The sequence below is a fragment of the Poecilia reticulata genome, chromosome 11, assembly GCF_904066995.2.
Source record: "Poecilia reticulata chromosome 11, P_reticulata-male-v2, whole genome shotgun sequence".
Lineage (NCBI taxonomy): Eukaryota > Metazoa > Chordata > Actinopteri > Cyprinodontiformes > Poeciliidae > Poecilia > Poecilia reticulata.
Window position 1 is genome coordinate 7,025,274 of NC_088840.1, and position 16,470 is coordinate 7,041,743.

General features: G+C 37.8%; 1 long non-coding RNA gene across 1 annotated transcript; it reads right to left on the reverse strand.

Annotated features, from left to right (window-relative positions):
- Positions 1-685: 685 nt before the first annotated feature.
- Positions 686-9,658, reverse strand: LOC145553769 (uncharacterized). The gene is made up of 3 exons (XR_014089809.1): positions 3,325-9,658; positions 1,253-1,352; positions 686-1,146 (listed from the first exon to the last, which is right to left on the reverse strand). It is a non-coding gene; the product is annotated as an uncharacterized LOC145553769 (long non-coding RNA).
- Positions 9,659-16,470: the final 6,812 nt, after the last annotated feature.

The following is a 16,470-nucleotide window of genomic DNA, read 5'->3' on the forward strand; positions in this document are numbered from 1 at the left end:
CCGGTGATAAAACGCTCGTAACCTGTGGTCTGGCAGCAGATCGACTTTAAATTTCAACAAACAAGTGCAATCTAGTATGAAGGATCTAAATCCTGTTTATAATCTGGCAGTGAAAGTAGTAATGCTTCAGATTGGGGAGTGTGGATTATTAGTGTGCAGGAATTAGGAGAGTAACTGGTGATACATTTATGATATCATGGAAAAATATTAAGAGGATTGTTAGTCAGGTTTTGATGGGGTTTTTTAATAGCTGATATTTGAAAAGCAGTTTCTAATTTTTACACCTACACAGCAAATCCAGGAGGCCCAGATTAACACTGTCAGATTTGATTTCAACACTTTTAAAGTGTCTATATGGGTCCACACCAGAAAGTGTTAATTTAACTCTTTTTGGAGAGTTGGTACCTTAACTCTTATAAAGTGTCAGATATCAAATCTGCTGGAGTTAATCATTTAACACTTACTAACACTAATTCAGTGTTAGATCTTAATATTAACTCTCACAGAGTATTTTTTTTAACTTCATAAGAGTTATTTGTAATTAATATTAATATTTTATTGTTTGAACTTTTAAAAATTCTTTGGAAAATAAACATTTTATAGAGGCAATAATTTTCTCAAATGCATTTATTTCAAAATGTGCACCATAATTACAAAACATTACAACGTAGAATAATGTGCATGTTTCACATGTCACTTTCATTCACATATTGTTATCAAACGATCTGACATATCAGCTGTGCAATACAAAATGCAGTATGCTTAATACATTTTTCTTCAATACCATATGCATGAAATTGTTCAAAGTACAAGGTGGATAAAGTAAAGCAGTACATTTTCTAACGGGTAAATTGCCAGATATGTACTACTGTACATATCTGGCAGTAGTACCTGCCAGATATCTGGTCTGTTACCAGGTTGGTAACAGACCAACCTGATAATCAGATCCATCATTTCTTATCCAGTTTATGTTTCTGTTAAGAGACAGTTGCTCTCTGCACTCCACCAAAGATGTCCACTCACTAACAGTCACTAACAGTCTTCAGGTTGTTGGGCTGTTTGTGAAGTTTGGCCGGAGACACCAACATGCTCCTCTACTGCATCGGATAGTCTTCAGTCTCTGAGTAGGACAGCCAGTGTCGATCTCTGGATCGTAACAAACAAAAAAACATAACAACATACATTTTTACTACAACTCTAACAACAAGCCTCCATTACAGAAATGTAGGGTTTCAGATATATTAACACTTACATAATCATTTTTGTAGCTTGAATCTTCGAAGAATCCATGGAGGGATCGGGAGGGGGAGGTTAGGCTGACGACTGGCGATTCATCCTCAACCAGACTGGTTCTGTTTCATGTATACAAAAAGGCAATAAAAGGATTAAAACATGCTGTAAAACGTATATAAGAAGACACAGCAGCGGGATTAATGCTCTCAACGTGAAAAAGGTTTTTACATTTTTTCAAAGGAAAAAAATGGATCAGAAAGGTTGATAAATCTGACCGATATGCATGTAAACGTTCAACATCATGAAAAAACATACTCCAGATTATTACGGATCTGTTCAAGTTAGCCAACAATTTGATTAAATGTTCACCGGCTCGATTTTTTCCAACACTTATACTCCGCTAGCATTCGGCGTGCTAAGCTAAATATGCTAACACCGAACCGTGTGGCTCAACCGTGAGCTCAACTCAAAAATAATAGTTATAAACAGTGGTGGGAAGTAACGAAGTACAAGTACGTCGTTACTGTACTTAAGTACAATTTTCGTGTATCTGTACTTTACTTAAGTAGATTTAATAATGGATACTTTCTACTTTTACTCCACTACATTTTACAGTAAGTATCTGTACTTTCTACTTCACTACATTTCTACAAAACTGTCGCGTTACTCGTTACATCCAAGTCGCATTGTGTTTTTTTTTCCCGTTAAAATGTGAAGTTCAGGGTCTTAAGGTGGCGCCATAAAATCCAAGCAATAACGTGACTTAGTGTCTGTTGTCACCCATCGGCTCCACCTTTACTCGCACGCGGAGCTCCAAGACATGCGCAGTGGTTTCCTCTGAGCGTCAGTAATATAATAGCGCTGCATAAATCATAAGATATGGCGACATGTAAAATCAGCAGCGCTTCGCTTTCACAGACGGTGGGGACTTTGTCCAATTTTTAACGTCACTTGGAAGGAAAGCTTAAAGACAGGTAAGCTCCGTGGACGTGATGCTAGCAAAGTTAGCTGTATTGACTGAGACACATGTTGCATCTGCGATGACTGACATGTCGCAGATATGGGACAACGCTGTGACCAAAGTGTAATATGACATTCATGGACGATCCGATTCTTCTGGACGGATCTTGACTAAGTCGTATAGTACTGAAGCCTCAATGCGAGCCGTTCTTTGTTCTTGTAATGCTCTGCGTACACTGCAGTAGCTATTTTATTTCATTAAAATATCTTTATATTTAATTGGTGAATAAATAAAACAAGAACGTAAGAACACAGAACATGCTCATTGCTCTTTGTTTTCGTCACCTGTCATGGAGGCAGACATTGCAGCAGGAGGGAGGATGAGAACAGTCACGGTGCTCCTCCTGCTTGGTTACTTGTTGCTTATTGGGCCTTGGACAGTGTTCATAGTTGAGCGTTGTTAATTGCTGTTTAATGGTGCAGACAATTATTATTTCTGACATTGGCAATATGGGCAACCGCCCAGGGTGTTATTTTTTTAGGGATGGCAGGAGACCTCTGTGGATTGTGGCACAGAGATGAAAGCAAAACAGAATGAAGAAGAGTTTGAATTGTCACTGGTTAAATTTATTTCAGCTCTAAGTATTTAATATCTAGGTGGGAAAGTGAATCTTTCAGATCAATTTGAGAAGCAGTTTTGATAGGTGCACTAAATTTTATTGTCATGTAGCGCGGGGTGCTGGTTTTGATTTGGTCTTGGGTTCAGTGGTCCAGACTACAACTCTGCTACGTGACTCCTTGGTTCCATGTCCTCCTGTGTCAGTCTAAACTATGTTACAGAATAAACGCAATAAAAACATGTTTTATCTGTGGCATATGATCATATGATCGGTACACTTAATGATATTAGTGATTAGGTAATGCATTCAGCAAGTACTTTTACTTTTAATACTTAAGTATTTTCAAAAACCAGTACATTTTTACTTTTACTTAAGTAAAATGTTAATGTGGTACTTTGACTTTTACTTGAGTACATTTTTGTCTGTGTATTTGTACTTTTACTTAAGTACATTTTTTGAGTACTTTCTCCACCATCTTAGAAAGAAATTACTTACCAAGCGTGGTAAACACCTCAAACAGATGGAAAGTAAATAGTCCTGAAATGACTTTGCTGCTGTCGCTTAGCTTTGGTGGGAATCTGTGATTCGGGGGCGGAGTCAGTGAATTAACTCCTTCAGTGTTAGAGCCGCTGGTGGAGTTCAGAGTTCAGAAGTAAAGAGTTATTTATTCCATTTTAACACCTCTAGATTTGATACGGAAACACTTTGTTTTAACACTGGACTTAAACTACTAATAATATAAACCCCAGACTTACATAAACAGAATGTGACTCTATTAGAGTAAAATTAACTCTGCTTTTGCATGAAGTCTACCAACACCAAAACATTTAACACTTCTGAATTTGCTGTGTACATTTTTTTTTTCTGGTTAAATTTGGCAGAGAGAACAAAACATTTTGATATCAACTTGGTTGAGAAAGTCTGCTTTAGTTCTACAGTTCTACTCAGCGGCGTACATTAATTCATCACACGGATGCATTTCTTGCTTTAAATTATTTATTTCAATTGCTCCTTTTCCTGGGTGGGATGATCAAACGGCAAACAATGTCAGTGTTTTTCAAAACCAAAACTCAAAATGATTCTGTTGTCCACACAAGGTCAAAAACGCACAAAAATCCCATCAATACTTAATATTTTTTGGCCATTAAAGAAGGTTCACTTGGACCACATGGTTTTGTTGGCACTGATGAGCTTCTGGCTGGATGCTTAGCCACTCTTTTTGCAGCAGTTAACTTAAAATGTTTGTTCTTATACAGCTTTTAGACTTGCTCCACATATTTTCTAGAGTCGGGACCCTTCTAGAAGCTTAATGTTTGGTTGCAGCTGTTTCAATGTGTGTTTCACAATGTTGTTCAATTATGTCTAAGCTTAGTCTATGACACTATTGGAAATTGAGATTAAAATTGAGATTACGTTAGGGTTTTCTGTCTTCATATTCCACCCACTTTCTTCAATGTACCAGTACCAGTGGTCCCAGTGTATGACTCTGCCACCACCATGCTTGAAGTAGTTTTAAATATAAAGTAGTTTTTTTGGTTGAAAACCCCTCCACTCTTCTGGACATGCTCTTGAGATCGTGGCCACACGGTTTAGTTTTCGAGGAAGCTTTTGGTTTGTTCATCATGGTTTATTTTAGAGCAGGAGTTTCTTTCTTGGTTGGCGCCTCTTCAATCCAAACTTTATTCATCTTAGACCGCTGACTGTTCCAGCAACTTCCAGTTAGATTATTTGGTGGTTCATGAGCATACTGACTATTTTCCTTTAATCTCAGTTTGACTCAAAACGTTGATATGTGGATAATTTTTGATGTTTCAGTGCAGCTGTTAGCTAAAGACTAGTTTGGGAACAACAAAAAAAAGCCCTGATCTCAACCCCGTTTTAAACTTTATGAACTACACATTGGAAAACCAGCTATAAATGAACTCTACTGCATCTGCCAATAAATATTGTACCATAATCATCCCCAATCACCAAAACATGACATTCAGAAACAAGATAAGTGGATGTAAACGTCTTGCTGGAAATTTTATTGCTCTGTTTGAGGATGATGTGTTTTTATGACCCTCATGTAAACGTATTTATGTGCACTGTAAAAAGGAACCAGTCGGGCTCCATTAAATGTGTTCAAGTGAATAAAAGGAAGCAGAAGCAACAGAAAACATGCCAATTTAAATATGATTAGCTCACATATTAACAAAAGTAACACGAGAGATTCCTGAAAAGCAGATTTAAAAACAAATAGTGGTATTTGCTCAGATTACATCGCCCCCCTGACCTTTATCAGGTTGAAAGGCCTTTAAGGTAAATATCTCTGCAGGACTAAAATGAACCTTGACAGACTGATGAGATAATGCTGACTAATGCTGAGTGTCGTGGCCCTGGTGTGCAGAACGGCTGCAGTGCCACCATCACGACAAAGAGAGGAACATATGACATCCATAACCATAATGAATGAACTACGTTAGCTATTCAACAGAGAGAGGGGCATTACGGTCTAGTCAAAGATTGGTGTTACTATACATATACCTTTATTACCAAACTTGCTTTCATTTGACAGAATGGGAAACATGTTTTGAAATCTCAGTATCCACCTTTTAATTCCCGGCAGAGGTAATGACTGTCGTTTACTTATTTACCCGACACGCAGCCCTGCATAATCAATTTCAGGAAATCTGCTTGTTTAGTCATCCTAATGTGTTTCAACGGGATGGGAACAAACAGAGGCTTAGGCCTCCTCTACCTAGGTTAAAGATTTATCTCTAAACCATCTACAATCCATCAGTCTGACTCTTCAGCCCACTAGAGCTAGTTTTTTTTGTGTGTATTTATATATATATATTTATTTTTTTTTAGGGAAGAATAGTTTTAATTTGTTTATTTTATGTTGCCTTGTTTTTCTTATTTGTTGCATTTGATTCACAAAAATTAACTCATGTAGTCATTTCTCTTTCATTTCTTGCTCAGAGTCTCTTACATAAACTATGTGGGTATAGTGCCTTGGGAATTAATTAATACCTTTTGAAATGTTTCATATTTTGTCATTTGTTTGTTTTTGTAGCAGTATGGCATGACTTTGTTTTTAGCCCCACTAGAGGGAATAGCTTCTGCCTTTTTCTGCCGTTACAGATGACGATCTTTTGAGGTGATGCTCTACTAGCTTTGAACATCTGGAGACATTCGGATTATGTTTATTCAAAGTCTTATAGAAACTGGATTTAGGTCTGGACTTTAACTGGGCCATCCAAACAGATGAGTATACTTTGATCGTAGCTACTCGTCATCGTGTTAGCTTTATGTTTGAGGTTACCGTTCTGCCAAAGGCTCACGTCTTGCAATTGGCTCCATCCATTTTCACATATTATCTGACCAAGTTCCTTATTGTTCCTGAAGAAATTTACCCTGCCCCACAGCATGATTCCTCCACCACCGTTTTGGGGATGATGTGTTCTGAATTATGTGGAGTGTTAATCTGAAGCACTATCTTTATTTTCCCCCTCTTTATATAATAAAAAGCTTTGAATTACACAAATCTGTTTACATACTTTTATAATTTATAATTTAGTTAAATAATTTTGGTTAAAAATGATTCCAAAATTTAAATCTGAAATGCTTTGCTTTTATGAAGGAGTAGTTTTTCTCATTCAGCTCGGCGAGGGTGTACCTTTTTAAAAAAAACATTGTGTTGATGTGTGCCACTGCCAGTGGGCGTTCTCGATCAGAGTAGGCATGATAATATGTAAATTCCTCCACATGAGGGACTTGATGTTCTCTGCAATTAGGTGGAAATATATGTGCATATATTGGCATCTGCATCAGTGCCCGGACAAATTGAGTTGGAAAACATTGTCACATTGGACATTAGTAGAAGTCCAACTTGGTATTATTTACCGGACTTTGTCATGTGCCGCTAGTTTGTTAGAGGACTGACTTTTTGATTCATTTGCAATCTGCTGCGTTCATTTCTTGCCCTGATTATCTTAACGTTAACATGAAAACTCAGCCAATTAAATGATCAGCCTTCATATTCTTGCATGAGTTTTTGCCAGTGGTACATTACATTGAAATAAGATATGCGTGTTGTCCATCAAAATGTGCCAGTATAGAGGGAGACATCCTGACTGGTGTCTGTTACCTTCTCCCAGCTCACTGATCTGGGGTCAGCTCCTGCTAGATTCGCTCAGCGCTAACTCCGCCTCGATCTGTCATCAAGCTGTAAGCTCAAACCAAACTCTGTCAGGAGTTTTTAGGGCACGGCGCAGTGCAGTATGGGTAATCAGAGTGGCCAGGCTGTTAGTGGAAGATGGAGAGGGGATGGAGGAGAGGCGGAGGGGGTCTGTCTGGTTGCTAGGATACGCGGTCGGCGCCAACAGCAGACATGATTTATAATATCCAGGCTCACCGTCTCGCTTTCTCCGCTAGTTTCTTCCTCTCCCTCTCCTCCAACGACTCTCTTCTTCCTCGTTTTCCCACAGGTCATCGTAGCTGCCATATCTGACTGATCTGAGTGCCTAATATTTCTTTTATTGGGTTATTATTTATATGGTGATCCCCAGGTTTGCCTCTGTCAGCCATGAATGAGCGTACAGAATTATTTTTTTTTGTATAAATGAAGATATAACTTGATTTACTTTTTTTTTTTTATTTGAAACAAAAAGTTATTTGTGCTGAATTGGTCATGATCTGACATGTTCATGAACGTTTTTACAATTTAAGAGCAGTTTGACCGCTGAATGAATTAATAGACATAAATATAATAACTTCTATCTGTTTCACTTCCGCCCTGCAATGCAGAGCTCCTTCTGGACAGCATTTCTGCTGCTCTGTTCTCCAAGCTTGACATCATGTGGTTCTGGTTGCCTTTTAATCTTAATATTAATCTCACATTTAATGTCCCGAGAAGATAAAACACATTTCTTAACTAGGCAAAGAATTTCCAAAGAGTACATTTTGTTATGCAGAGCTTTGCATAAATGCCTTTTAACTTGATATGTAATGTTATTGTAGGGAGAGATGGAAGTGATATGGACTTAAAGTTTTATCATGATATTTTGTGGTACTGTTGTGAAAGAAGTATTTTTCTTCTTTTTCAGGCAACTGTATGGTTGTGATACAGTAAGGTAATGCAGGGATTATTGATTTTATTTGTATTTCTCAGAATTTTGTTTTCTAACGTCGCCACATTTTTGATCCAGACAGAAATAATTTGGGCTGAAGAACCGGAGGATAAAATGTATCTCACAGAGCCATTACTTGGACGGACTGTTAATGTGCACGTTTACATGATAATGCGTGATCATGCGAGTGCATGAATGGATGGTATTGATCTGTAGACACTTGATCCACCTCCTGATGTGAAGGTCTTAAAGGCGCATGCAGCAGGACGGAGTTTGAGATCAAGTGAGGAGTGACCAGGTAGTCCTGAATAATTCACTGACCACCGTTCTGAAGAACTGCTTCCTTCGATTAGAAACCTCTTTACAGTGAGTGCAGTAATGGTGCTTTTATAGGGAAACATGGGAGGAATTGGCTTCATTTGTGCTTTAATTCTATTAGAATTTTAATTCTCTTCTCTGGAAATGTTATCAGCCACTTTGACAGTGGTCATCTACTAATCGAAGAGAGCAAACCCACAAATTATACCGCCAGTATCTGTCCATCTGTAGAGGCAGCGTGATACAAATGTATAGGAAGAAGCCATTAGTTTGTGCTTGGATGACCGACACTTACATTAGCAGTGTATGTGTTTTTCTTCATGTAATAAACCGGCATCAAGGCAATTGTAGCTGAAACACCCAGAGTCAGTTTAGTCCATAGTAGAGCTGCACGATTTATTAAACTGAGGTTATTGTTTCATATTAGCTGATGAAACAAGGCGACTGAACACTGCTTGGATGCGATATTGTAATATTTGGGGCCTGCATTAAAACTCTGCTTATCAGTGTGTAGTTGGCCACTTGGATAGAGAGTTGGGGCGGGGTGGGGGGCTGTGCTGATGAAAAACAGAGTGTGCTGAGGAAAATCTGGGTTAATTGCAATTCATTATGTAAGCGCAATGTTTAACAATTGCTCCTGCATTGTCTTCCTAATATGCAGCCCTGGCTTGTGCCTGTCGGTTTAGATACTGCTGCTAGATGCTTTTGTTCTAAGTGGGGATACCTGGATTCCTCCTATATATATTACGCATGCTTTCAGTGCTCTTTCCGTCTGCTTAGCTACATATATACATTTTCTTTTGTCTGCAGGATTACTCAAACTCTCCGTGGCAATTTTCATGTGATTTGGAAGAGTGCATTTGCAAAGGAAGTGGTGTGGGGCCAGACTGCTTTCCATCTAACGTTTGATATGGAGGATTGACCTTTACTAGACATGTACTTTAAAAGTTTCCTGCAGGTTTTTACTTAAATAGTCTATACATCCAAAGTGAGTTGATATTTATTGGACATAATAAGAGGTATTACATCAGTGTCCAGAGTTCATTATTGTTTTTAGGACGTACTGTTCTGGGTTTGTGGCATAACCAGCTTATCTGTTTTCTCTCCAGCCAAACAGCTTTAAAATAATGTTTTATTCTTAAATGTGCAATATACAGAACCAGGAAGCAGGACATTGCAAGTAATTCCTCTGTTTTTAATATATAATGTTAGTTCTAAGGAACTGGACAGTATTTATACATAATATATAATTAATTTTTATTAGTCCATTACTGACTACTTTTGGAAAGAAATGCCCTTTTTTTTAAAACCAGGACTAAATGAACATTGACCTGTTTATATAAACACATTACCTTTTCATTATAAACCTCCTTCCATTCATACCTTAACATAAACCAAGCATTAAAAATTAATAAATAATTTCATTTAAACAGGATTTTAGAAAGGAAAAAACAATTGATGCAGATAAACGTAATATTATTTTAAAATAATTGTTTCAGCACCAGCTTAATTTCTTCTTGGCTAATCTTAATGAATTATGTAATGATAAAGTATAAAACAATTCTAAGAGATGTTCAAATCCTGTGAAATTTAACTGTGGGTTTTAGAGGACTTTATATTATATTTATATTTACATTTAAACTGATTTGATTCTGACTGTTAAAAAAAAAAAAAAGCTACAATCTCCTGCTGGTTATTTTATGGAGTCAAACACATTTCCATTCTCTAATCTGGTCAAATTGGAGAAAAATGATCAGTTATTAATTGTCAAACTGTGTATAAATTGGTGTACTGTACATAAATTCATCCAAACAGGTGATTTCTTTTCATAGATGGAAAAAAAAAACGTCTGCTTCAAAAAGAGCAAATGTCAAAAGGGCAAAACGATCAGCTGCCTCGTTATAAAGAAATAAAGGTTTCCCTGAAACCCTTGTGCTGCTTTAAAACTTAAAGGCAATTTAACAAAGAACCTTTTTTTTTTTATTGCAGCCTTAAACAAAGATACAATTTGTTCCCGTTTCTCTGGTCAGCTCTATTAAACATACCAGAAGTAGATATTGTAAGATAGTTTGAAATATTTAAAAAGTGTTGGTAACAATTCATAATTTGATTCCCATTCGTTAAAGAATGGACTCAGCCTGATTAAGACACACAGCGCCTCTCAACCTGTTGTACAGTCAGGTATTCAAAGAATGATCAAATCCAAAACCAAACAGAAACTTTGAAAGATTTTCAGAAAGCTCAAAGAAGTATTGATCAACGCTTTTTTAAATGATTAAGGATGGGGCTTTGATTAGACTAACATTCACCGTCCACAATATTAGATACACTTTCCTTGGACCCCTTGAACTGCCTTCGTTCTTTACTGCATAAACCTTAACCAGGTGTCAAATATTCCTCACAGGTTCTGCTCCATACTGTCATGGACCAGAACCAGTCCATGTGACCAGAACCTGTTCTCTAGTGTGACTACAGTTCACACTAGTAGCATCATGATGCTACTGCAGATTTATGGGCTGCAAAACCCCCGGTCCACCACCTCTGAAAAGTTTCCCTATTTGTTTGAAATATGGTGACTTTGTTGGCCATTGAGTTGATTTGTGCTGTTGGAAGTATCTGTCAGTAGATGGGTATACTGGGGTCATAAAGCCACAGGCATAGTCAGCATCAACTGGTACTACTGGGAAAATATCCATCATACCATTACACCCCCACCCTCACTTTTAAGGTGTTAATAAGAGTTACAGATTCATGTACGCCAAATTCGGACCCTGAAAGGCTGAAATTGATACCACAGCTGACATTTTGTCGTCGTTGTGGAACTTGTGTGAATTCTAGTTGCTGCTGTTCTCTGTTGACAGAAATGCCTCAGACTGTGGTCTTCCTCTGGTGCAGCTCATCTCAAGCTACACCTTGCTGGTAATGAGTGAGTATTTGTGTGCTTTTTATGATTCCAAACCAGTCTGGCAATTCACCTCCGACCAGTGGATTCTCTCTCTCTCTCTCTCTTTCATCTGTAAACCCAAAAGTTGGAAATGCGCAAAAGTCTCAGATCAGCAGTTTCAGAAATACTCAGACCAGTCGGCACCAACAACCATGCAACATTAAGTCACTTAAATCCCCATTATTCACCATTCTGATGCTCAGCTTGAAATTGGCTTAGTCATCTGGATGCCTAAATGCATCAAGTTTCTTCCATAAATGTTTGACTGATTCTACATCTCTGATTGCAGGAAGTTGAACCTAATAAAGTGGCCGGTTGGAGTATAAAATAAAAGTTTTTATGCTTGGTTTTGAGCTCTGCGGAGCAATTTCACTTTCATTTCTGAAAGACTTCTTCTTGACTCCCAGCCAGACCCGGCTGACTAATGACAGCGTCTCCATCTCCACATACCGCTCCATAGTAGCAGAGTGTTGTACGTTGTAGCTAAGCACCCAGCTGTGTCACTGTAACTGCTTAGCAACCGTGATTGGCGCTGTGGTGCTCATGTCTCATGAACACTCCAGATGTTTAGTGTTACTGCATGAAGCTAAAATGTCCCCATGTGAGAAAACGAGAAGTAACCGACTTCCCAGCTTATCGGTGCCACATAAATTAGATTATTTGACAAAGCAAAGCGCCTGCTTCTGCCTTTGTTCTGCACCAGTAAAGTGATCCAGGAAAACATTCAAACTGGAGTGTCCATATTTCTCTTTTCCTCAATCTGCCCAGTGTCTTCCAGTAAATGGAGGATAATTTTAGAGCGATAAAGAGCCCAGAGGATGCCGAGGGGAGGGAGCGTTTGCTCGCACTCGCATACACACTCTATAAGAAAGTCCCTCATTCCCTGTTGCACCTGCTGACCCACAGGATCCACTGAGATGGGCTACTGCTGAATGTGCGGCTTCTGCACGCGCTCACACACACACACATACAGGAATGCACGCACTTTGACTAATAGGCCTAATGCTTCCTGAAGAGGGCCCAGCACTGCATTAGCTACGGATGTGGGATTGATTTAGAAACTGAAAGCCTCCTAGTGTGTGTGTGTGTGTGTGTGTGTGTGTGTGTGTGTGTGTGTGTGTGTGTGTGTGTGTGTGTGTGTGTGTGTGTGTGTGTGTGTGTGTGTGTGTGTGTGTGTGTGTGAGAGAGTAACTTGTGCACTCGTAGTTGTGTATTTTTTTTTTTTTCCACCTCAAATTCTCTTTCTTTGGCGTTATCTAACAAATGACAAATGATGCATGTAGACACAGCAGGACACAAAGTGTTTTAGGAGATGGGTCTCAAACTAATATGTCTGATTGAAATTCAAAGGATGTTGGCAAATTCCTATTTGCATTTTTAAAAAATCATGAGAAAACAAATACTGGTGGCGTAATTTAATTCGTCTCCGAGTGTGAAAGCCTCTGCGTGAATATTTAAGCTGTCATCACACAGAAAAACTAAATTTAGCCTCTCCAGAAGGACTAATTAAAACAGCTTGACCTATCACATCCATTACATCGCTGTGAAACTCTGGAAAAACTGTCCGGTTAACGTGGGAATATTTCCCGACGTCTCAGCTTAGAGGAAGAAATTGGAGGTATAATGAATTGACCTTCACTTAATTTAATGCTGACCACAGTTCAGACGGTACTGGACAGATGTAACAGTTATCAATGGCTGAAGTAGTTATATCACCTTGGAAAAGTATTTACACTAATTAATCGCACTTTAATCAAACTACATATTGATAAAATAAGCAACATTTTAAATTAAAAACTCTTGCTGCTAAATTATTAAATATGAGCTCAACAACAAGGATTTTTATTGTTTTTAATCCGTTATTTGGTGCAAATGCTATTTTAGCCATTCAGCTTTCAAGTCTTTGAGGAACCCCTGATCATTCATGGAAATAATTTGTTAAAATATTTCTTTAAAAATGTGAACTGTAAATGTTGACATTAGCGTTGGGGACGTCTGTGCAGCTGCAACATGTTTTTATCATTGAGATGCTTTTTTAGGCTTTAGTATATTTGGCGATAGGCCAAATATACTAATGAAAAAAATAGTTATTTTTTCCAGCATCCAATCAGATCACTTTTTTCCAGCATCCAATCAGATCACTTTTTGAAGCAAAAGTGAAACCCTGATGGGCCAAATTTAAATTTACGAGCATACCAGAAACACATGAATACAAAGGTTCACAACCTTTAAGTAAAAATTAAGTGATTAATTGCGTTAAAAATGTTAATGTTTTAAAATCTATTAATTACTAATTAATCAGAATTAATGTGTTAAAGTACTAATTTGCTAATTTGCACCTCTTGAAGATTTTCATATTTATAAAACAAACTTTTATATGAGAGACCAACAAAAACTTGTGCATAATTGTGAAGTAAATGGAAGAAACAAAATATATGGATTATGATTTTTTTTTTTCCCCTCATGTCAAAGAGTGTCAGCTGGATTTGGGTCACTTTCTATAAAAATGCTAGCTGTAGTTACCCAAGTTTAATAAGTTCCAATAAAGCTCATTTGGGTTGACTTTTCAGTAGTAGCCTGCATAAACATGGTTCTACTTCTTATGAAAGCTTGATTATAAAAACACAAATAATAGTTTGTGTTTGACTTAACATTTTTTCATTGGAACAACTAGAATTCACACAATTTCCCCAAAGTCGGATAATAAAATGTCAGCTGTGGTAGTGATTTCAGCCATTCAATGTAAGAATTTGGCATACATGAATCAGTAACTCCATCTTGTCTTAATAACACCTTAATAAAGTTAGTTAAGTTAGTTTGCCGAAAACCATACTGGGAACATAGCAGATCTGATCTGGTTAGAGACCAAAATCTACCTGGCTTACATGTAACATTATTTCTGGTTCACGAAGAAAAACATCCCCAGAGCATGATGACCTGAAAATTTAAAATTTATGCTTGAAGATTTCAGTTTCCAGATGATCAAACTTGGTAGAGGGGTGAAAAAATAACTCTTGCTTCTGTAATTTCAGCAAAAAGTAGACAAAGTGTTGATTCACAGGAATACAAATGTATGCTGCACATTACAGATTTTATTTCTGTAAGAAAATAAAATGGAGTTAAAGTTTCAACTTCGAATAAAAGCCTCATAAAGTAAACTGAAGTTTATGGCTGTAACAGGTCAAAGTTCAAGAGGTTTTAATATTTTTGCTAGATATTGTACATACAGGCATGCACAATTGCGTAAAGATTTATTTTTATTTGCATCAAAATATAAACAAACCCTAATGTTTTTATAATTTATGTGGATTATATCCCTCTTTTATCACATGAACTAAGCATAGGTCTGAGTGTGTAAATGGGACCTACTGCATAGTTGATTCTGTTGATCAAATGGACCTGATTTGACCAACACTCAGCGTCTCACTACAGCAGACGTTTGGTCACTCTTCTCGTTTGGATCGGAACAAGAACCAAAGAGCAGGGAGATGAGCAGCTCTCCTGTTTTGCTCTTAAAGCAGTGGCACAGCCAGCATAAATGAGGGCACACAGATATCCCTGCAGAGCTAAGCGTAGAACAGCTAATAACGTTCCAGGATGCTGGTGAAGCTGGGACGGCTCATAGACGCAGCAGAGCAAACAGTCGCCTATATTATTAAACATCTTGTACCTCGGCTGTAAGATGAGCTGAAAAGCTTCACTTTTTCGTTTGAACAGGATGTAAATGGTTTACATCTGCAAACAGACTGGAGCTGGTTGATGACGTTTGATTTAAGGGGATAAAGTTGACATTCATCATGTTTATTTTGACACACGGGCAACTCAAAGCGTTCATATCTAATGATTAATTTATTTTATGAATTGGATTTGATCTAGAAATTTTGATAAATGTCCAGATTTGAGTTCAAGATGAGGTCAAAGGTCTGGAACTACGAGTTCATCCCCTTTAATAAAGAAGTGTCTTAGCTGTGCTGTCACTTTAAGTCTGTGATGTCCAAAATGCGGCCCGCGGGCTATTTGTGGCCCTCAAGCTGATTTTTTTTTTGTGGCCCCCAATTATCATTCGAGAATGATACAAATTTCTCCCTTCCAGCACAGTTCATGTAGATGGAAACTTTTCGTCTGTAATTGGGGTATAATTATTAGACTTTTTTTTTCCCAATGAAAAGATGTTAAGTTCAAAACAAACTATCTGTGTTTTTATAATCAAGCTTTTATAAGAAGTAGAACCACATTTATCCAGACTTTTACTGAAAAGTCAACCCAAAGCAGCTTTATTACAACCTATTAAACTTGGTTGAATATAGCTGGTGATTTTATAGAAAGTGACCCAAATCCAGCTGTTACACTGAGGATAAATGTATTTAATTGAGCCCCCAAAATTTAAGAACCAAGTTTAATACAGCAAACATGCTACATATGTAAGTTTTTGGTCCTACAAAAAAAAACAAAAAAACATCCAACTACTTTATTTGCTTGATTTTTTTTCAATTTTTTTTATATATACACCTTTTTCGGCCTACAATTATTTTTGACTTGACAATTTTGGCCCATGTGACAAAAGTTTTTGATGATAAATTGAAGCTTACGCATCAGCAGACATTTTTTTTTAAAAAGGAGGTGATTTCTGGTGTTGCATTATTTTATTTAGGTTGACCTGAGCAAAGGGGAGCTAAAAGAAATCTTCTCCATAATTTATATACTTTTACTTTTAAAAAATGTCTGAAAACATATCTACGATCTTCTTTTCATGCCACATTTATGTGTGACTTCGTGCTTCTTTATCGCATAAAATTTCAGTGAGATGTGTTGAAGTTTGTGGTGGCATCGCGATAAAGTGGGGGAAAAGTTCAACATAGTAGAGCTTGTAAAAGGAACGAGGCCAGACTGCAGAGGGAGTGGCGTTGGTACCGAACCAGGTGACTGGCAGCAGACGCTGGAAACGGTGAGAACGGAGGCTGAAGAAAAACGAGTTAAAGCACGTTTGGAGAGGAGAGGAGAGGAGAGGAGGGTGAGGTGGCCTGGGGGGAGGAGAAAAGAAAGAGCAGAGAAAGAGAAGCAGACGTGGAGGAGGTGGGGAATTGATGAAGCAGAAAGCTGGGTTATTCCTGCTGTGATTCTATGTGTCTTTGCCTTTCCTCTGTGTGTGTGTGTGTGTGTGTGTGTGTGTATGTGAGTATGAATGGCAGGCTTTGGCAGTAAATGAAACTGTTTATCAGATCAATATGGCCATCATCTCCCAGATGACTGTGGCCTCTACTGAAGAGCAGCCATAAATCAC